At 35.2% G+C, this 22,910-nt stretch overlaps 1 protein-coding gene across 5 annotated transcripts in view; it reads left to right on the forward strand.

The window, feature by feature from the left end:
* Window positions 1-22,910, forward strand: part of foxn2a (forkhead box N2a) — a 73,492-nt gene that overhangs the window by 25,043 nt on the left and 25,539 nt on the right. For 2 of the 5 annotated variants that reach the window (XM_048203917.1, XM_048203918.1), the window contains exon 1: window positions 7,480-7,653. The exons of 1 other annotated variant lie outside the window; for it this stretch is intronic. The gene's annotated coding sequence lies outside the window, so the exon portion shown is untranslated. Of the gene's footprint in view, window positions 1-7,479; window positions 7,654-18,606; window positions 18,789-22,910 lie in introns of those variants that run through there. 2 more of the 5 variants (XM_048203919.1, XM_048203920.1) reach the window with 1 other exon arrangement.

Genomic DNA, 22,910 nt, shown 5'->3' on the forward strand with positions numbered 1-22,910 from the left:
CTGGCATGAATAATACAGTGTTTTTAATAATTTTGTGTGAACGGGATAGTTTTGACAACTTTGCCGTCTGTTCGTGCAAAATGCAATTGGAAAAACGTTTCCATTTTTAGTACATCATTGTTATGTAAACTCACCCTAAGTCAACACACAACCTATTTTACTCAAATAATTTGGTGTATTTCTGAATTAAAGGACATGTTCTTGGATCAACATGCTTGTTGGTCATGGAGCAACATTCCAATCGACCAATCAGATTTTAGGGTTAGTCTAAGAGCTTAAACAACATTTTTATCAACCAATTATTTGCTTCTGATTATAAATGCTTAGGTTATAGTAGTGAAACCATTGAGGATGTTTGATAGAAATGTTATTCGAGGACCATGTCCAGTTGTGGACCATATCCTGCATGGCAAATGGTGGTCAAACACCAACCCCAGTGGCAAACAGGTGGCTCCTCAACACAATCTCTGTCCTCAGAAGCAACACAAAGAAACACTTATTCTTATTCTCAAGTAAGAATCCGTTCCAATTTATTTACATGATTGCTCAAAAGCTTCCTTAGGAGAATCAGGCCAAAACATTTCATAACTCAATTGCTCAGAGCCGGTCTCCTTCAAGTCTTTTATATAGTTCCTCAATCTGATTAGAACGGACCAGCACTGAGTACAAGTCTTTTTAAAGGCTGATCTCCAATCAGCTACATTGGCGAGTTGATTGTTATATCTTGTCTCCTGACCGCTGGTACTGCAACTTCATTATCTCTGGGAATTATGGGAGGGCTTGTGGGAGAACGGGGCATCTCACAAAGTGCCTCTTAGCTCTATGAATAGCTCTGCTCAGGAACACGATGCTACAGTAAGGACTGAAAGGACATGACGTAGGTGAATGGATGCCATGTTCTCAACGTCCTCTGACACTCGATATAAAGCTAATATTCCTTCTCTGTGACCTTGATTTTGCTTAGTAGGGTGCGTTCCTGGATCAACACCATTTTTTAAAGCAAATATGGAATAATTCATCAGTCAAACTGAATTGCATTGAAAAAAGGTGTGAAGTCGTAAAGTTAACTGATGCTAAAACCATTAAAAACCATTTGCATTATTTGAAATAAAATATAAAAAAACCTTATTTTATTTCAGCTAGTCGCCAAGGCAACATTTTTCATTTCCATTTAGTTTAACTTGATGTAATAAAATAAATAAAAATAAAAATGAATAAAACATTATCTAAATGAATATAAATAAATAATAATAAATTATAATATATATATAATAATAATAAAAAATAAAAAATAATAATAAATAATAATATAAATTACACTTTTATAAATAAATTAATTATAAAAACCATAAATGTAAAAAATAAATTACATTACAATATTAAAAAAAACAAAAATACTAAAACTAAAATTAAAACAAAACTACTTAACTATTTAAATAACACAATAGAATTTAATATATATATATATACTGTATATATATAAATCATTCAACATAAAAGTTTGTTTATAGAATTTATATATATATATATATATATATATGTACACACATATATTATATAAACATAAACTTTTATGTTAGATGCAATTAATCATAATTAATTGATTTGACAGCACTAATAGGCATATATATATATATATATATATATAGGGAACAAAATATGTCAAAGACAAAATTTGAACTCTAAGCCTAAACCAAACACTACAATCTGATTGGCTGATAATATGCTGTAATAGTGCTCCAGGACCAACGAGGATGTCCAGGAACGTGTCCTATAAAACCATGGTCACTGAAAGGACTTTTATTTTTTAGCAAGTAAGTGAAGCAATAACTCATCTGCAACACATCAAAGAATGAATGGTTGAATTTCATCTCTTTCAGTTCACCACAAATGGCGCATTTAATTTACAAGTGACAATGTGTTGTTGACATTGTCTAGACACAAATACTGAACCACATGTGCAGTCCTGTCACGTGAGACTGAGATAAAATGGATTCAGTCTCCTTGTGTTTAGTCGATTAACAGTAATGCAAATAATAAAACATTGTAGACGGCGTGTTTGATATCCCTGCGGTTCAGGATACCAGCGGCTAACATTGACGGCAACAACAGAAAGGGTTCTTTTCCATTGCAAAAGACTGAAGAAATCCTGCTCGTCCAGTTAAACGACCAGATAAGTGTCGTATTTCATAAAGACAGACTGTTACAATGACCTGAATTCCTCTTGGTATAAATCCCCTAGCATTATCACTAAACTATGGGTTTCACAGCACGTAAGTACTAGGCTAGTGGTGCTTGAAACCTCCTTATCATCAATCATCCAATCAACAATACAGTGGTTTTCTTTGCCTGTAGCACAAATAGAGGAAATCCAGCCGTCTTGCTTCCATTTCAGGCGTTGTTAGGGTAAGGTGCGCGCTCGCCGAGTGAGAAGTCTTGTGCGACTGCCTTTGCAACCGTGTGTGAGAACAGCACTTTGGTGAGATGGAGCAGATGCACACAAGCAACGAGGTCATGAAGTTGTTACTGTCTCCTCCAGCCTAGATTACTTAATCCTCATGTACTGGTTGATGCAATAATTTTCCCAGTTTACCCTAGAAAACATTGCCTGTTTTATAAAGTCATTTGCTGTTGATTAAACGAGCACTTTAGGCATTAACAGTGCTTTTAACCTTTCACACTAGGTATTTTACACAGTGCTTCTGGGTTATTGCCTTATTAAACCCGGGGCTAAGCATGAGTAAAATGTTTCACACTTGTAATTTTAAAAGAGGGTGTGCACCCTCCGGACAGAGAATTGTGACGCTAAATAAATGTTATTTAGTTGTTTAAGAACAGAAAAAAACAAAACAATAATAAACTGCTTCTGATAGAAAGGTGTCAGAATACACAGTGCATCACAGTTTTTTTCAGGATACCCATGCTGACCCCTGTCCACCGCCGAAAGAGCTAACAGTGGAGACGTGAGCATCAGAACTGGACCACGGAGCAATGGATGAAGGTGGCCTATCATAAACTCGCAATTCTGACTTTATAACTCGCTCTTGCAGTGACATCTCTTCTCTGATGACGAGGGCGGGGCAGCCTGTCACTCACATGAGATCCACCTATAACAAACCACAACCATCCAATCAATTCCCCACAGACAAAATCAAGCCCCGCCCTACATTTGTTCTTGTTTGCGAAGCTGTTCACTCAATATAAATGACAATCGCAACTTCCGTTTCATGCCGACTTTAACATTGTTTGCATCATAAAATATTCACATGCTGTGTTTAGTTTCACCATCTGAGAGGAAAATGAAAATGTTGGGTTAATTATTTAACCATAACCCAGTTTAAAACATGAAAGAAGATAATGTAGGATTACTTTAACACAGGATAGAAATTACCCCTGTGTTTTTAAATGCTCGCTTAAAAATAAGGTATAGGTTCTAAAAGTGTGTTTTCAAGAGGTGCACTGATATATCGGCCAATAATAAATATATTATGCTGTGCCCAATTCGCATACTATCCATCCTAAATAGTATTTGAAAAAGAATTAGTATGTCCCAAATCGTAGTATGTTGAAATGAGTATTCCAAAGATACCCGGATGGTCTACTTTTTCCGGTTAGAATTCGAAGTGCAGATCCGTGCACACTTCTAATGTGCTAATGTGCGCTAATATTGCCCATAACACATTGCGCTGTGGACAAGGATTTGATTAGAACTACTAATACAAGTAAAAAGTGTTAAAAAACTACAAACATGGCGGATGTGCGAGACCGACGGTTAAGCAGAGTGGTTAAGATAAAGGGGCTTGAATGATTAATAATCAGTATCTAACCTGACAAAAAGATATTTATTAAATGTTATCCACATTATATTTCATCTGCAACAGCATTGTGAACTTTTATAATGATGCGTTTGGTCATTAACTTTTAAATGCATCATTATGCAAAGATGAGGAGAGTTATTGCATGAAAGACCCATGACTGGCAGATCAACGTGCGACTACATTTCTCTCCGAAATTGTAGGAAATTAAATTTAATTGAATGTGGAGGATTTTAACTGTGACAAGATGATTGACAGGGTAGTTTAAACAGTTACAGGTTGCGTAACTAAGCGACAGAACGTCAATTGTGACAAGGTGCAATTGTGCAAATGCAAATGCAATTGTGACGAGGTAGTATGTCCCAAAGCTTGCATACTCTTCTGCTACACATTCAAAAGTATGTACTTTTTCTTTACAAAAACAGTACATACTTTTAGGACGTAGTATAAGTAGGTGAATTGGGACGCAGCATTAGAGATGCTCTGATGTATCGGCCAATAATATATGTATTAGAGATGCACCGATATATCGGCTAATAATATATGTATTAGAGATGCACCGATATATCGGCCAATAATATATATATATATGTTAGAGATACACCGATATATCGGCCAATAATATATATATTAGAGATGCACCGATATATCGGCCAATAATATATGTATTAGAGATGCACCGATATATCGGCCAATAATATATGTATTAGAGATGCACCGATATATCGGCCAATAATATATATATTAGAGATGCACCGATATATTGGCCAATAATATATGTATTAGAGATGCACCGATATATCGGCCAATAATATATATATATGTTAGAGATACACCGATATATCGGCCAATAATATATATATTAGAGATGCACCGATATATCAGCCAATAATATATGTATTAGAGATGCACCGATATATCGGCCAATAATATATGTATTAGAGATGCACCGATATATCGGCCAATAATATACGTATTAGAGATGCACCGATATATCGGCCAATAATATATATATTAGAGATGCACCGATATATTGGCCAATAATATATGTATTAGAGATGCACCGATATATCGGCCAATAATATATATATATGTTAGAGATACACCGATATATCGGCCAATAATATATATATTAGAGATGCACCGATATATTGGCCAATAATATATGTATTAGAGATGCACCGATATATCGGCCAATAATATATGTATTAGAGATGCACCGATATATCGGCCAATAATATATATATATGTTAGAGATACACCGATATATCGACCAATAATATATATATTAGAGATGCACCGATATATCGGCCAATAATATATATATTAGAGATGCACCGATATATCGGCCAATAATATATGTATTAGAGATGCACCGATATATCGGCCAATAATATATATATATATGTTAGAGATGCACCGATATATCGGCCAATAATATATATATATGTTAGAGATGCACCGATATATCGGCCAATAATATATATATTAGAGATGCACCGATATATCGGCCAATAATATATATATTAGAGATGCACCGATATATCGGCCAATAATATATGTATTAGAGATGCACCGATATATCGGCCAATAATATATGTATTAGAGATGCACCGATATATCGGCCAATAATATACGTATTAGAGATGCACCGATATATCGGCCAATAATATATATATTAGAGATGCACCGATATATTGGCCAATAATATATGTATTAGAGATGCACCGATATATCGGCCAATAATATATATATATGTTAGAGATACACCGATATATCGGCCAATAATATATATATTAGAGATGCACCGATATATCGGCCAATAATATATGTATTAGAGATGCACCGATATATCGGCCAATAATATATGTATTAGAGATGCACCGATATATCGGCCAATAATATATATATATGTTAGAGATACACCGATATATCGGCCAATAATATATATATTAGAGATGCACCGATATATCTGCCAATAATATATGTATTAGAGATGCACCGATATATCGGCCAATAATATATATATATGTTAGAGATACACCGATATATCGGCCAATAATATATATATTAGAGATGCACCGATATATCGGCCAATAATATATGTATTAGAGATGCACCGATATATCGGCCAATAATATATGTATTAGAGATGCACCGATATATTGGCCAATAATATATGTATTAGAGATGCACCGATATATCGGCCAATAATATATATATATGTTAGAGATACACCGATATATCGGCCAATAATATATATATTAGAGATGCACCGATATATCGGCCAATAATATATGTATTAGAGATGCACCGATATATCGGCCAATAATATATGTATTAGAGATGCACCGATATATCGGCCAATAATATATGTATTAGAGATGCACCGATATATCGGCCAATAATATATGTATTAGAGATGCACCGATATATCGGCCAATAATATATGTATTAGAGATGCACCGATATATCGGCCAATAATATATGTATTAGAGATGCACCGATATATCGGCCAATAATATATGTATTAGAGATGCACCGATATATCGGCCAATAATATATATATTAGAGATGCACCGATATATCGGCCAATAATATATATATTAGAGATGCACCAGTATATCTGCCAATAATATATATATTAGAGATGCACCGATATATCAGCCAATAATATATGTATTAGAGATGCACCGATATATCGGCCAATAGTATATGTATTAGAGATGCACTGGTATATCTGCCAATAATATATATATTAGAGATGCACCAGTATATCTGCCAATAATATATATATTAGAGATGCACCGATATATCAGCCAATAATATATGTATTAGAGATGCACCGATATATCAGCCAATAATCAGTATAGTTTAAAAACAGCCGATAGTCAGGGTTGATATATCCTGTCAATCAAAAGAGGGCTGTAAAAAAGGACTGAATTTGTGCTTTTTGTAAAGAAAATGCTAAGAAATCAGTTTGATGTTCAATATTAATAGTAAACATATGAATTAAAAACATTCAGAGTTAAGAAATATTAATTTAATCTTCAGAATTTAGTTAATGTGTGTTAATATTGAGTAGTGTTTATATTTATAACTGATATCAGTTACTCTGAAACAAGTTGATGAAATGGAGAGAATAAAGTTTTTATTTGAATTTCTTTCAAAATATAATAATTAAAAATATAATCATTAATTATAATGAAATTATCATTAATTTAAAAGAAGGTATAACAGGCAGAACCCCTGATACTCTGAATAATCGATATCAGTGGATTGATGCCACTATTTTTAGTTCCCCAAAGAACCCTTCACTCAGTCAGTTTTTAAAATAACCATTTTTTCTTAGTGTAAAGAATATTTTAATAATCTGAAGAACCTTTTCCACTATAAAGAAGCTTTTGTGCAATGGAAAGATTCGAATTTATGCCAAAAAGAACCTAATTTTGTATCAAACTCAGTGCCAAGTTTGGAAATATTTAGGTTTAACTACAAACTAAATGGGGAAAAACCAGAAAACATATCCGTTGAGATTCACCAGAGAATATGAAGAGAATTCACATTAAGGTGAAAACACATTAAATAGAGTGGAATGGCGCGCGCCAAGAAGATTCACCACCAGCGCTCGCGCGCGCTGCAGCAGTTGCCAGGGGATATCGAAGGGGAGGGGTTATGATTGGCTGAAGTGGGTCTGTTGCCTTGGCAACGGCAAAGGGGTTTGGTAGCGTTGCTGTGCGGCGTGATCTGTGCGCAGCGCGGATGGAGGAAACAGTTTGAGGCAGAACACTCCGACTACTGACGCGCTTCAGCGGAAAACGGGTCCGCGTGCTTGAATGTGAGTAACGAAATCCAGTTTGCCGCTTTCTGTGGTGTCGATGGAGTTTATATTCGTGTGACTGGCTTAGAAAGTTAACATTCTACATGCAAGTTCACGTGAAAAGCATGGGCGGATATCAGGCTGAGCTTCGGTTCCTGTATTGTTTCTCAAGTGCTCTTGTTTGTTGTCGTTCAGATGTCGAATTTCACGGCATTCTTGCGATCGGAATCATTTAAACGCGCGCATTCCTTCGCTTCTGCCATGTGCTCGAATCCAGCAAACAACTTCTTTTGTGATCGAGGACACTTGCTCAAGTGTTCTCGCGCACTTCTGAGTGGAATACCGATATTGTACATTATTTTGAGCGTCACTCTTTTGTCTTACTGAAAGCGAATTCGCGCGAAACTCTTTGAGTGAACAAATCGATTCCAAAAATGTTTCAACGTTCCATTCGATTGTGATTGGATTCTATTGTCTGTTCACATTTGTGTATGTGGGTATTTGATTAATAACCTGAATATGAACTTTTTAACATGTTTCTTTTTATTATTAATCATACTAAAAGATCATATATTTTCTAGTTCACATCATAACGTTACATTTATTTGAATTTATGAGGGAAAGTGTATGTTTTAGATGCTATAACCAGTCACCATTTTGTTTATTTTTTTATTTTATTTTTAGTTTAAGTGACTTCAGTCAGACCATTTAAACCTCATGTCTCTCAATTAATAGAGGTCAAAAATGTATAATACTTACTAGGGCTGGGTATTGACACAATTTTCACGATTCGATTCGATTACTATTCACATGCTTTCGATTCGATTTTGATTGTTTTGGATGTAGTATTTCAGTTTCAGTACATGACAAATTTTCTAGAGGAAAAAAATCTCTCAACTAATGCTGTAAACTACACATGAGAGTCAGCACTACTATAATAATATTGAAGATTAAATGAACTTATTTATATACAAACACTTAAATTACACTCAATGATGTTTTTATTATAAATAAAGTTTAGAATTAAATAATCATATTTCTACTCCAATTTGTTTTTTGAAATATAAACATTTAAATCGTGGCTGTCATAACGGATTTATTCAAACATGCATTAAATATTGAAAAACATTAAAAAATTATAATGTAAAATGGTGCATAGCTATATTTATCAGAATGCTGCTCTCTAGAGTTCACTTTTCTAGCTGACTAATGAGTTTATGGTCACTGAATATGTTTTTCTGAGGTAAATGTGACGTTTCGTGACATTGAAGCTGTTTTATTGACGTCTTTCCGAGGTTGAAGCACTGATTGAGCGATTACACGAGACATGATACGGATTTCAGTAAGTTGTACTGTATATTTTAACATACCTTCAGATGTTCATGCACGTTTATTTCGCGCTGTAACTGGTATTAAAGCGGAGGAGAGGATGATCACATGCTTCTCTTTAACTGAGGCGCTAAAGCGATCTGTCACGCCACATTAAACAGCGCCAAAACGGTATTTATTTTTTGAATCTCATAATAAGATGGACGTCATTTGAAATCGGAGACTTTGCTTCATATCAAAAGTAACAAAGCACAAAGATTATTGCGATTTATTGGATGAGAGGCGCTACATATTCTGCTATTCTGCAGACTAGACTAAACGATTTTTGTGATTTAAAAATCGATATCGATTCGTAAAAATGAGAATCGATAAATTGATATTTTTTTACCCAGCTCTAATACTTACGGGAAATGTTAAAAAATAGTATTGGATGGAGCATGTCAACTACCCACATTCATGACTGAAGTATTAAAGTTTGATATTTGCCAATATCTAAATCTTTTTAATTGGAATAAATTGAAATGTTTTGTGGTTTTCATTGGTTTACACAAAGACGTTATTGACGTTATTGACACAAGTTATTTTATTACTGATGGATGGATTAAGACTATTATTTGGCTATTTTGTGATTATCACCATTGGCCGATAATTATGATAGATTAACAGTGGTTCTTTTCTGTTGTCAAATATTGTTTTGTGAATTAGATGAGTAAATAAGTGAATCCGCATTGGCCATCCTCCTTTCTAGATATTGCTATTGGCATTGGTTATTTAAAAAAACATATTGTTTGATCATTGCTGTTTTAATGTAAATGAAACTAAAATGTGTTACAAACATTGTAAGTCACTGTCATGGGTTATATGAGTCATAACACCTACACTTGACTTGCCAGAAATCTGTCGACATGCATGCTTGCCATACCACCTGTGTCAGGGATGTTTTTGACACTTAACTTTACTCGATAAATAACTTAGTTCCTCTCAGGTCTTGGTAGAAACATCCAGCCATTCTCGCAGCCTGTCCGTTGCCTGCTGTGGCGTCCATATGAGCTCCATTCACTGAAAGCTTGACCTCATTGACATGATGCAATCTGTTCACAGGATAATCACTTTCAGATCAAGTCTGCTCATTGATTGAATATCCTTTGCTACTTTTCCCCAAGGCTCAAGTCACAATAAGTTATTATGCCAATGATTACATCTCCAATTCATAGCCTTGATTTTGAATCCCTTAAATGCTGAAGCTTAAATCTTGGCATGGCATCACTTCACAAGAAAGTCAACAGCTGTGGGAATTCTCTTCTAATCTTATCAGAAGATGTTTTTATGATGCCTGCCGTGGTCACATGTATTGTGTAGAGGTTAATGTTTGACACCAGTAGTAATTGCAAAATATTGTCGGCTGGAAATGTTAGAAACCCTAAAATATTATGTAAGATTTGCCACAAATGAAATGTTTTTGGTTGCTCATTGAACGGTACTATCATAAAGCTCAGCCCTATTTAAGAAGTGCCTCACTAGATGTTAAATAGATTATTAATTGAGTTAAAGTCAGATTATTAAGAGGGTGGAGGGTTGGTCAATTCTTGAATTTCAACAGATGTTGTTTGTTGACAGCAAGACCCAAGATAAACAGCACACAAAGACGACAAGAAGATAAAAGATACAACCTGTTGTTTAACTGCCAGTTGAACGGACTCCCAGGAGTTTGTAAATTTGCAATGAGTCTTTTGAAAGTTAAACGTTTCAGTTAGAACCCTAAAAGGTTGTATATAAATCTGTTTAAGTTCCTAAAAAAACTTTTTATTTGTGTAGTTTTATCTACCAGTGCTTTAAAGAAGCCAGGAACCAATGCACTTTAATGTAACATCAAGATTTAGTCAGACATAAGAGACATTAAGCTCAAAACTGTATGGAAAAATCGCAAAGAATACTGAAAAAATCGTTGTTTTCGGTCAACATGAAACCAAAATGGACATTTTTACTTTCTTAACACACATTTTTGGTCTCAATGTGAAAGATTCATACACTCTAAAAAATGCTGGGTTAAAAACAACCCAAGTTGGGTTAAATTTGGACAAACCCAGTTGTTGGGTTAAGTGTTCGCTCAAGCTGCTGGGTAGTTTTATTTAACTCAAATATTGTTTAAAAATGACTGTATTCATTGCTTAAAATGAACCCAAAATAGGTTGGGAATTAAAAATGTATTCATTAAACTGTTTATTTATTAAACATATTCATAAATGTTAATTTCCAACCTATTTTGGGTTCATTTTAAGCGATCAATACAGTAATTTTTAAACAATAGTTGGGTTAAATTAAACTACCCAGCAGGTTTGGCAAACATTTAACCCAATCACTGGGTTTGTCCATTTTTAACCCAACTTGGGTTGTTTTAAACTCAGCATTTTTTAGAGTCTAAGTGCACATTATAAAAAAAATTTGTCTTCATGATCTTTTGTTAAAATATAATAATTTGCGCTGCCTCTGAAACGGCTTTCCTTTTCCGCTGACATTACCAAGCCCTCTAATTTTTTGACCCCCTCCCCTCCAACCACCTGTCATAGAGATTAGACACCATCCGATCAATTCTTTATGCATAAATTTAAAGGGATTGTTTACCCATGAAATCAAAATGATCTCATGATTTACTCACCCTCAAGCCATCCTAGGTGACTATCTTCTTTCAGACGAACACAATCGGAGATATATTTAAAAATATTCTGGCTCTTCCAAGCTTTATAATGGTAGTGGCGAGATTTTGAAGCCCAAAAAGATGCATCCATCCATCATAAATATAATCCATACGACTCCAGGGGGTTAATAAAGACCTTCTGAAGAGAAGCGATGGGTTTTTGTAAGAAAAATATCCATATTTAAAACTTTGTTAACTATAATAACTAGCTTCTGCCAGACAAGTCGTATGGATTATATTTATGATTGATGGATACATTTTTTGGGCTTCAAAATCTCGCCCCCCATTCACTCCCATTATAAAGCTTGGAAGAACCTGAATTTTTCTTAAATATATCTCTGAAAGAAGATAGTCATATACACCTTGGATGGCTTGAGAGTGAGTAAATCATGGGATAATTTTCATTTTTGGGTGAACTATCCCTTTAAGATGCATAATCCCCCCCCCCATTCACTCAAAACGTCATTTTATAGAAGTAAACACAGTTTCATGTTCATTTCTTGGAAGTAATTCTATAGATTCAATACATTCTTCTATTACGATTGTTTTGATTGTAAATACCTCTGCAGAAATTTTGAGATAAGATAACCTGGTGATAGAAGTCCGCCCTCGGGCTGATCTATAAATTCTGGGAATTTTTTTTCACGTCATGTCAAGTTACTGTCCCATTGAGAGCCTCTTACTCAAGGGAATGGTGAATAAACCCCCTCACTGGTGTGTTTTAATGGACCACTCAAGTTAGTACTCCTTTCATTTCTTTCAGTCGCCTACATCACTGAGGCAAAACACTTTTGAAATGCTTTGGAAGCGTCCCGGAATGCCTGTAGAGAACGGAAGTGTTCACTGATGAGGATGTGAATTGGCTGAATGGATATTTCTCCGGATGGGTGTTGCAGACATTGTGGGATGTCCTGTCTTAGACGTGGAACTAAACACTCAAGGGAAACTCTGGGTCCGACATGTTTCACCACAGGCGAATTATGTCATGCATGTTGAGAACTAACTCTGAAACAATGACGAATTAGCCGGAAGATGATTGAAAACTAGAATATGTTGGTTGCATGTTTAGTCAGCGATGCAGGAAAGCTTTGCTGTGGCTCACTTGACAACATCAGAAGTGATGGACATTGAATTGTTGATGTGGGTTTATTGAGCAGATGTCCTTCACCTTGAGACCTGTGCACGACCCTGAATTTTCTGGGAGTGTTTTCCATTATTTACTTCATCAAAAGCATTAAAAGATTCATTAAATCATTGAATTCCATGTATAATTACCATCACTAGTCACACCTCATCCGCCCAGTTTCTGGAATCAGTCACGGCCCGTGTTGACGCTCGTCTGTTGATAGTATCTGGCCTTTGTTTGCAGGTGACTGTCTGTAACAACTGCAGCTGCACGTCACTCATCAGATAGACGTTGCCTCCCTCCTCGTCCTCCGCCTCCCTATTATCTGTTTTCTTCTTTCCACCCGATCAGGAGGAGGGACATACCCCAAGATCTCCAAAGGCCGCAGTTGTCTTGGTTACTCATGCGCACTAATCCAATATAGGTGGATGCTCCAAAACTGGGTTGCAAATGTAAAAATAGTGCTTTCCTCTTGAGCAGACCTTCCTTGAGCTCCATCAGAAAGGCAGTTTCTTATTTAGAAGTTTGGAAATATTAATTATGATGTGATTTTTGCCAGAATGCATTGGGTACTTGGGGCAGTTCCATATTTCTTTCTCTCTGTTTTCACTTCCTGACAAAGACAGGAAGCGTTTTAACAGTAGTGCAACAGCAAATGATGTTGTTGACACTTCATGCGTATTATATATTTCACAGGGCTGTCAATCGATAACTGAATTTCATAATATGCCAATTATTTATTCAGATTAATTGCATATCAATATTATTAGCTAAAAAGTTCCCAAATGAGTAAAACATTGAATAGACAAAACTTTCTTTAAAGTCAGTATAAATTGTTTTATCTCCATATCATTGAACATACACTCTAAAAAAAATGCTAAAAACAACCTAAGTTGGGTTAAATATGGACAAATGCATTGATTGGCTGATTATGACCCAGTGGTTGGGTTAAATGTTTGCGCAACTCGGTTTTGTTTAACTCAACTGTTGTTAAAAAATGACTATATGTTTGGTTTAAAATGAACCTAAAATAGGTTGGAAATTAAAAATCAGACACATAATTACTAGAGGCAACAATAATAATCAAAAGGTGAACATTTATTAATATGCAATTTAATAAATGTTTATAATTTAATTATTATTTATTAAATGTTAAAAACATATTAATAAATGTTAATTTCCATGCTATTTTGGTTCATTTTGAGCAAGAAATACTGTAATTTTTAAACAATAGTTCAGTTAAATAAAACTACCCAGCAATTTGGGCAAAAATTTAACCCAATTGCTGGGTTTGTCTGTAATTAACCCAACTTGGGTTATTTTTTAGTGTATAGTCCATAATCCACAGCAATCCATTTTACAGTTGAGTTTTGTTAAAAGTCATTCACGCAATGCATTGTTGCATTCTGGCTACAATAATTTTTTATTGCTTTTCTACGTGAATATTAATTTTGTTAATTATTTAGCATATTTTTAATAACATACATTTACAGTGCAAGTATTTTATTTTTTTTTATTTTTTTTGTGCATCCCCAAAAATGATAGTTTGGTCACACAAACCTATGTCCATGGATGGAACAAGAAGTCTTTTCAGGCAAGAAAATACATAAAACGCGGACGGAATCGCGGAATCCAGTCATAAAAAAAGAATTTACTGTATAACATAGAATGTCACGGAATTCGTCAAATTGTTTGATAAATAAAAAGTAGGTCAGCATTTAAATCAAATCGCGATATAGACTAGTGTCTGTGAATATTAAGCCGCAAAAAGACTCTGAGAGTCACTTTGTGAGCATTTTACCGTTTCATTTGTGAAAAACTATCGTCATATCATAAACACACAAGGTCTTCACGGCAACCCGTCAAAATAAAAGTTCGGTTCAACTTGAAGAAATTGTGACAAATATATTACTATTGTACAGTAGAATGTAGCTATTTTTTAAGGAATCATTTTTCCATGTTTTAATTTTAACATTAAAGCTCTGTTGTGCTGCACTTTGACAAAAATTGTTTAATTTCACATAATTAAAATATAAATTAATGTTTTATGTTTTCTTAATTTGATTGCAAGAAAAATGAAAATGCACAACAGAATTTCTGGAAAAAAAGGGCCCTAAAAATGTGTTTTTGTGAATTCAATTAATTAGACATGCTTTTTGATGATTACATTTTAATTAAACAATTAAAATGGAGTCCAGAAAGCTTAAAACAGAAAACACAGAATTTGGTAAAAAATAAAGCATAAAGACATAGTATTTAATAGGGCCCTAAAAATTTATTTTTTGTTAAAATTTTAATAAATTGATGTTGAATTGTATAAGTTTAATGATTTCAATTAATTAGGTTAGACATGCTCACATTAGCATCGCTAAGACATGCTTTTTGATTACTAAAAGTAAAAAAAAAATGGAATCCAGCAAAATTAAAACAGATATCATAGGGCCCTGTAAATATTCACAGTTATAATTTATTATAATTAATAATTTTCCTTAATTGACGCCCTTTACTCAAAGTCTGGGCTTAATGAGTTTTTCCGCTGATAATTATGACATTGTGGTGGCACTCAGTGAGCTCGTCTCATAAATGCGATAATTCCGACATGACTTGAAGGAAGCACAAGTGCATTTGATGGATTAACCAGCAGGTTTAGGACGAGTCATCCATGGCTCATTAATTTCCTAAGACTGTTTATCTGGGATGAGAGATGCTTTCGTCGTCCTGCATCCGTCAGTTGGTTGCAAACGGCGTTGTTTGCGAAGAATCCCACGTGGCGGGCCCTCGTCGCGCGTTTCCCTCCCCCTTCGATCTCCGCGTCTGTCGCGGCTCCGCACAGGGGATTTGATACATGCTGCCATTAGTGGCTGTTCTCCCATTGAAAGCGATGCTAATGTGACCGTTGGCCTGATTGCGAGGGAGAAAGTGAGGATCTGGACGTGCCTTGTGTCACTGGTAACAATGGCCCTTTGTGTAGGTCACTCCTTGCTCAATACATGGGGTTTGTTTAATTGAGATAGCAATAGGACAGCAATGTTACCCTCGGACAAGACTAGATTACACACACACCAGCGCAAAAACAAGAACTACCGGATTGGCAGATGACAGTTTTTATTATCTGTGCGACAGTGCAAGAAAACAGGCTGTTTGAGCTGAGTTTTAGGGATGGGATTCATAAGGAATTGTTCTTACTTAAATGTCACAATCAACCAGTCAATAATTATGCTGTTTTAAGTCTAAAAAGTGGCACTTCTTGTGTTTTTGCCTCAAGTTTGCATGTCTGTAACTCAAGAAGTATTAAAGATAGCTTAATATCCTTTTAGATTCTGGTTCTTAACAAACTTTTCTTTTAGTATCTTCATTTTAAAGGCCCTCGATGGTTCAATGCCAGAGAAATGGAGATCTTAATGAGTAAATTGGTCAATTGTACACATTTTCAGTGGTCAAAAACCAAATGTGGATCACTTTGCAAACAGCTGATATTTTTTTGCTTTTAAAGAGGAATATCTGAAGAACAAATAATGTTAAAACTAGAAATGTATCTTGTGTTTTTCTATCAACTCTATTGCATAGAACATACCCTTCTGAGTGCCATAAATGCATCCCTGTAACTCTAAAAGTATTCAAGATATCTTAATATCCTTCTAGATTCTCATTCTTAATAAACTTTCCTTTTGAAATCTTCATTTTGAAGACCCTGTATAGTTCAGTTCCATAGATATGGGGATCTCAAAGCAGCTCCATGTTAAAAATTATTGAATTTTACCCATTTTCAGTGATCGAAAACCAAATGTGGTTCACTTTGCACAGGTATGTTCTATGCAATTGAGTTGATAGAAAAACATGAGATACATTTCTAGTTATAGAACATTATTTGTTCTTCAGATGTTCCTCTTTAAAAGAAGTAGAGATGTTCCGATACCCCTTTTCAATTCCCGATACCGATTCCGATACCTGAGCTCAGGGTATCGGCCGATACCGAGTACCGATCCAATACCTGGGTGTGTATCTGTATATATATATACTACTAGCCCTGTATGAATTGATAGAATTATTTATGGTGTGCTTCAGACTTATCCCTTAATAAAACAAGAACAAAAACATACAGCGAACTAGAGTATTTTTATTATCTGACATAGGCTACATTTGTCAGTTATAGTATTATTTATTTATTTTAAGTGAAAAAGAACTTCAAATGCAGCCACAAATCTAACACTGTAAACTGAAAAAGGTATATTAGTTTTACAATATAACTATAAAAACAGTGCAACAAATAAATCTAGGAATATAATTAGGCTATATAAGAAAATAATCTCTTTAAAACTTGAAGTCCAGAAACAATTTTGTTAAATAAAAATCTCACGTTTTCGACGACTGACAGCAGCTGGTCATCCAGAACAATAAACCCGACAATTTTGTCGGTTATCTTTATTGTCTTTTGAAAGCTTTTCTCTTTGTTTGAATGAAGCTGGCACGCCTCATCCTTCTCCATCTTAAGCGCGTCAAACGCCCGAATCGCTCAATTCGCACCGCGTCATTCACGCAAATCGCGCCGCAGGGAGTCAATTCACGTCTTTGCATTGACTTAACATGTAAATCACTCGCGCTTATCGCTTCATTCGCGTCTGGTGTGAACGCAGCATTAGCCTTTATGTAACCATCGTGTTGCGCGGGGTGACGCGTCTTCAAATGCTTTATTAAGTTATTTGTGTTAAAGTTGCCAATACTTGTGCCACTCGAAATTGCAGCATTGCATATGAGACATGTCGCCGTTTTACTGGTCTGAAATACTGCCAAACAGCAGACATACTGCTAGCGCGTTTTCACTTCTCCGCTGCTCTAAACAGTGGTTGCTTGTGGCAACACAGCACAACTTCCTGTGTTTGCATTCTGAGCCGCGAAGAAGAATTGATTTCCGATTTGCTGCGTTAAGCAAAGATAGCGGGCAAAACTAGGTATTGTTTAAGAAAATGGTATCGGATCGGTACGTGAGTTTAAATACTCGCCGATACCGATGCCAGAAATTTGTGTGGTATCGGTGGTATTTCCGATACTAGTATCGGAATCGGAACAACCCTAAAAAGAAGTAAGTATCAGCTGTATGCAAAGTGACCCACATTTGGTTTTTGACCACTGAAAATGTGTACAATTGACCAATTTACTCATGGAGCCACATTAAGATCTCCATTTCTCTGGCAATGAACCATCGAGGGCCTTTAAAATGAAAATACTAAAAGGAAAGTTTGTTTAGAAACAGAATCTAAAAAGATATTAAGATATCTTTAATACTTCTTAAATTACAGGCATGCAAGAAGTGCATTTTGCCATTTTTGAATTGTCACTGTTGACATATAATAAAACAAAGATTGATAAAGTCGACAGATTTTACTGATAGACCTACCAATCTCTGTGTAAAAACAAAATAAAGACACTACCATCTTTCTAAAGTCATTTTTACACCCCTCTAATTTGGCTCCAAATCTCAGTCAAATCAATGGTCATTTTGACCCCCCTCTACAATATAGTGGATTACTCAGTAAATATACATCTGTGACATTTAATATTTTGGCTTTCATCACTATTTATGTTTGTCTTTCTACAGAAAAATATTTTAAAAATCAAAAATTTGAGCCAAACTGGATAATTTAAGTGAGCACTGAGGTGATTTTAAGGTCATCTTGCCTACTAGGGTGAAAAGTATGGTATAAAGTTCACACTCTTTTAGCCGTGGACGTTCACTTCTGTCAAAGCAGAATTATGTTTGTGAAATGGTTCACATACAGTCACTTCCTCTTGTAGTTGCACTGAAGCTTGTCTTGACAGTGCAGTCACATGTAGATTCATGTTTCCAAAACAAAGTCGACTGATAGATGGCACACAAGATTCAGGAAGTTACTTGAACCTTGTTAAATTAAAAAAACGCCACATTATATGACTGTGTAAGAGCGTTCTTTGTGGGGAAAAGAAAAGCTGTTTTGCTGTGATTGAACTTAAGTGGGCTCATACCAGGTGAGATCATATAATATTTCCTCTTGATTCATCTCTCGACTGAACACATTGAGATTGAGAAACAATCGGTTAGAAGAAATGGCTCATTTCTAGAGAGACTTTGAACACTCTTCACTTATTGTAGGACTCAATGAATCTGTGCTTTTGTTAGGTTTCATTTCAGTATTGACAGCATTTACATTTAGCAGATGCTTTTATTCAAAGCGATTTACATTGCATTTTATGATTTTCCTGGAAATTCCCTGTTGAACTAGGTAATTTCTGCATCATTACAAATCAAATGTTTCATTGTTCATGTTCAACAAAATACTGATGACTAATAAAAAATCAACAAGAGCTTCACTTCAGAATTAAAATTTCCTGATAATTTACTCTCCTCCATGTCATCCAAGATGTTTTTATGTCTTCAGTGGAAAAGAAATGAAGGTTTTTGAGGAAAACATTCCAGGATTTTTCTCCATATAGTGGACTTCACTGGGGTTCAACGGGTTGAAGGTCCAAATGTCAGTTTCAGTGCAGCTTCAAAGAGCTCTACATGATCCCAGACGAGGAATAAGAGTCTTATCTAGAGAAACCATTGCTCATTTTCTAAAAAAATAAAAATTATATACTTTTTAACCACAAATGCTCATCTTGCACTGCTCTGTGATGCTCCACGCATGACGTAATCATGTTGGAAAGGTCACGCGTGACGTAGACGTCACAAGTGTTTACAAAGCGAACATGCAAAGACTAAGTCAAACGGCCTTTACAAAAAAGTTAAAACAATGATATCGGACGATTTTGAAGTTGGAGGAGAAAATGAGATGGTGTTTTTACGCCCTACGTCACGCGTGACCTTTCCAACATGATTACGTCATGCGTGGAGCATCACAGAGCAGTGCAAGACGAGCATTTGTGGTTAAAAAGTGTATAATTTTTATTTTTTTTAATAAAATGTCCGATGGTTTCTCTAGATCAGACTCTTATGATTATGAAAACTGAACAGCATGAGTAAGATAAAAAACATAATAAGATGCGCAATATATCGGGAGTCATGGAGTGGGTCAGACATGATTTTGAACACTTCATTAAGTTTTTTTTTTTTTGTAGAAAGCCTTTCTTTAAAATGAATTTCGTTTTGGAAAAATTGCATCTTAATTTTAATCAGTGTTTCATCAACCAATTGTCTGGATTTAATAAATAAGAAGCAAATATAGCAGAAAATATAATCATGGCGCCGGCGCGATCACTTGCACGTGGAGCATCACAGAGCAGTGCAAGACGAGCATTTGTGGTTAAAAAGTGTATAATTTTTATTTTTTTTAATAAAATGTTCGATGGTTTCTCTAGATCAGACTCTTATTCCTCGTCTGGGATCATGTAGAGCTGCACTGAAACTGACATTTGAACCCGTTGAACCCCAGTGAAGTCCACTATATGGAGAAAAATCCTGGAATGTTTTCCTCAAAAACCTTCATTTCTTTTCCACTGAAGAAAGACAGACATAAACATCTTGGATGACATGGAGGTGAGTAAATTATCAAGAAATCATGTTAACAGGCAAAAAAAAGCATGTAATTTCTCTGATAAAGGAACATCGTAATCAGCACAGTTGGTGTTAGATAAAAAAAAAAAAGATCGATTTCCTTCTTTTTATCCCCAACACGTCTTGCTCTAGTCATGGAATTCCTGGAAATTGTCACCCTGATATCAGCGGCTGATAGTGTGATGCTATATTAAGACATAAGTATGGACAATACATCACCTGACCTCAACAGCTCTTACACTGTCGGCAGAGTTAAATGAGTGTCAAACTATTTTCCATGCACGGCTGTATTTTTAGTCTCGCCTCCGTAGCGCTTTTCTCTCTCTGAACTTATTAGCCTACTTCTGTGAAAGACTTTTGCTTCCCAGCGGAGCGGCGTGGGAACGCTTGTCATAATACCTGGAGTATTAGTCCATGTTCTTAACGAAACGTCTTTGTGACTTTCAGCACATTGAAAGTCATCAGTGGTGTTTACACAGGGCTTTAAGACACACCTGTGTGTGTTTGACATAGAGGTGGGACGGCCTTGTCTTCAAGTCAACGGACAACCATGAATGAGGCATGATTGTGACACATGGTTTAACACGTCCAAACGGCTGATGAAGGGTGTGGTGACACCCTCTAGGGCACAACGGCACAACTCTCGTCTTCTAAATGTATGTTGCTGTCCTTGCAAAGTCTTTTTCCTTTGCTTTTGCCATTGCAGATGTTGATATTTTCCCTCTTTCTTTGCCCATGCAGTTTATTTTAGGGCTCAGAACTGAGGCGCAGTGATGTCTCGTAATGCTGGCCTCAGCGTTTCCAGGACGTATTGATCTCTGTCCATTAGACTCTCCATCTTACTCGGCGAAACATCACCCCACCTGATGCTGAGGTATAAAACGGTCTCCTTCTGATGGCTTTTTAGGTCATCGGCTTCATTTTCACATTCTTCACAGCGGTCACAGGATGGTGACCCGCGCTTGTTTCATTGCGGGAAAAGCCAGCTGGATTTATGTGTCAGACTGAAGCCCTTCAGGAGTTTTCATGGGTCAGAAATGGTTTTCGGTGGTAATGTACACACCTGCCAACCTGTTTGATTACTCAATTGCAAGTTATCAATAATTAACAATTACATAATGCAGTTTACGCAGGATATACGAGCTATTAAGAGGGTAGAAAGGCTGGACCTTCATGAATTATGGAGCAGGCTATCAGTTTTCCTCCTGTGTAAAATCTGTTCTGTTCTCATGCTCCCAGATTGGAGGGAAAAGCTGGCTTGGTTTGGCTTTAAATATTGCAAGAGATGCCTTCAATCATTAAGATAGAAGGAAATATCTGAAACATTTTCATTAGAAGCACATTAGAAATAAAAAAGGTTCAGTGAGGTTCTATATAGAGCTTTAAGAATGCTTTATGTCATAAAGGTTCTATATATGAAGCACCTGACGGAACCCTTGAAGGTTCTAGAACCTTTTCTTCTAAGAGTGAATACAGTCAGAATATTTTAAATATTTTAGATTGATCATTTTTTTTATTTAATATTTTGTATTTTATCGTACTAAATTATATTCACGGTGTAGTTATAATCCATGTATTCACTTTTTTAACGTAGACCTGAAAATGAAATTTCCAACTTAATCTGTCATAAATTTACTATTGACTTAATTCATCAAAATATGAATAATATTTTAAATAAGAACATCTATAAATAAAATTTTAAACATAAAATGGAATTTGGGAAAAAATAAAACTGATTTCATAGGCGCCTACCTTTATGGCCTCAAGTCGGAGATATCATGCAGGAATATCCAGTGTTGGGCACGTTACTTTAAAAAAGTAATTAGTTATAGTTACTAGTTACTTCTCACAAAACATCATTATAAAAGTAACTAATTACCAGGGAAAGTAACTATTGCATTACTTAAAAAAAAAAAAAAAAAATCAAATATGTCAATTAACTTGGATGCCCCCAATATTAAATATGTCTAAAATTAAATTGTTTAATGTTATGTTTTAAATTAATCTATTTGATTATGAAAACTGAACAGCATGAGTAAGATAGAAAACATCATAAGATGCGCAATATATCGGGAGTCAAGAAGTGGGTCAGACATGATTTTAAACACTTCATTACGTTTGTTTTTGTAGAAAGCCTTTCTTTAAAGTGAATTTCGTTTTTGAAAAATTGTATCTTAATTTTAATCAGTGTTTCATCAACCAATTGTCTGGATTTAATAAATAAGAAGCAAATATAGCAGAAAATATAATCATGGCGCCGGCGCGATCACTTGCACGTGCAATGGAGCATGTCTTACAGGCTAAATGAACCGAAACTTGCCTCACTACATGAGAAATATATCTATAGAAAGCTTTTAAACAAAATAATTCAAAACGAAAATAAATGCTCAAAATGCATTTTCTCTCGGAGATGATGAGAGTCAGCAATGAGAACTTCATCTTTGCAGCCGACACTGATTCAGAAAACATTACTTTATTAATAAACAATTAAAATGTCTCCTTACTGTTTTTGTCACATTCATAATCATTACTTTTTTTGTCAGTAACGGTAATGGTGGAAAAAGTAATTAGTTTGATTACTCGTTACTGAAAAA

The sequence above is a fragment of the Megalobrama amblycephala genome, linkage group LG10 (genome assembly GCF_018812025.1).
Source record: "Megalobrama amblycephala isolate DHTTF-2021 linkage group LG10, ASM1881202v1, whole genome shotgun sequence".
Taxonomy (NCBI): Eukaryota; Metazoa; Chordata; class Actinopteri; order Cypriniformes; family Xenocyprididae; genus Megalobrama; species Megalobrama amblycephala.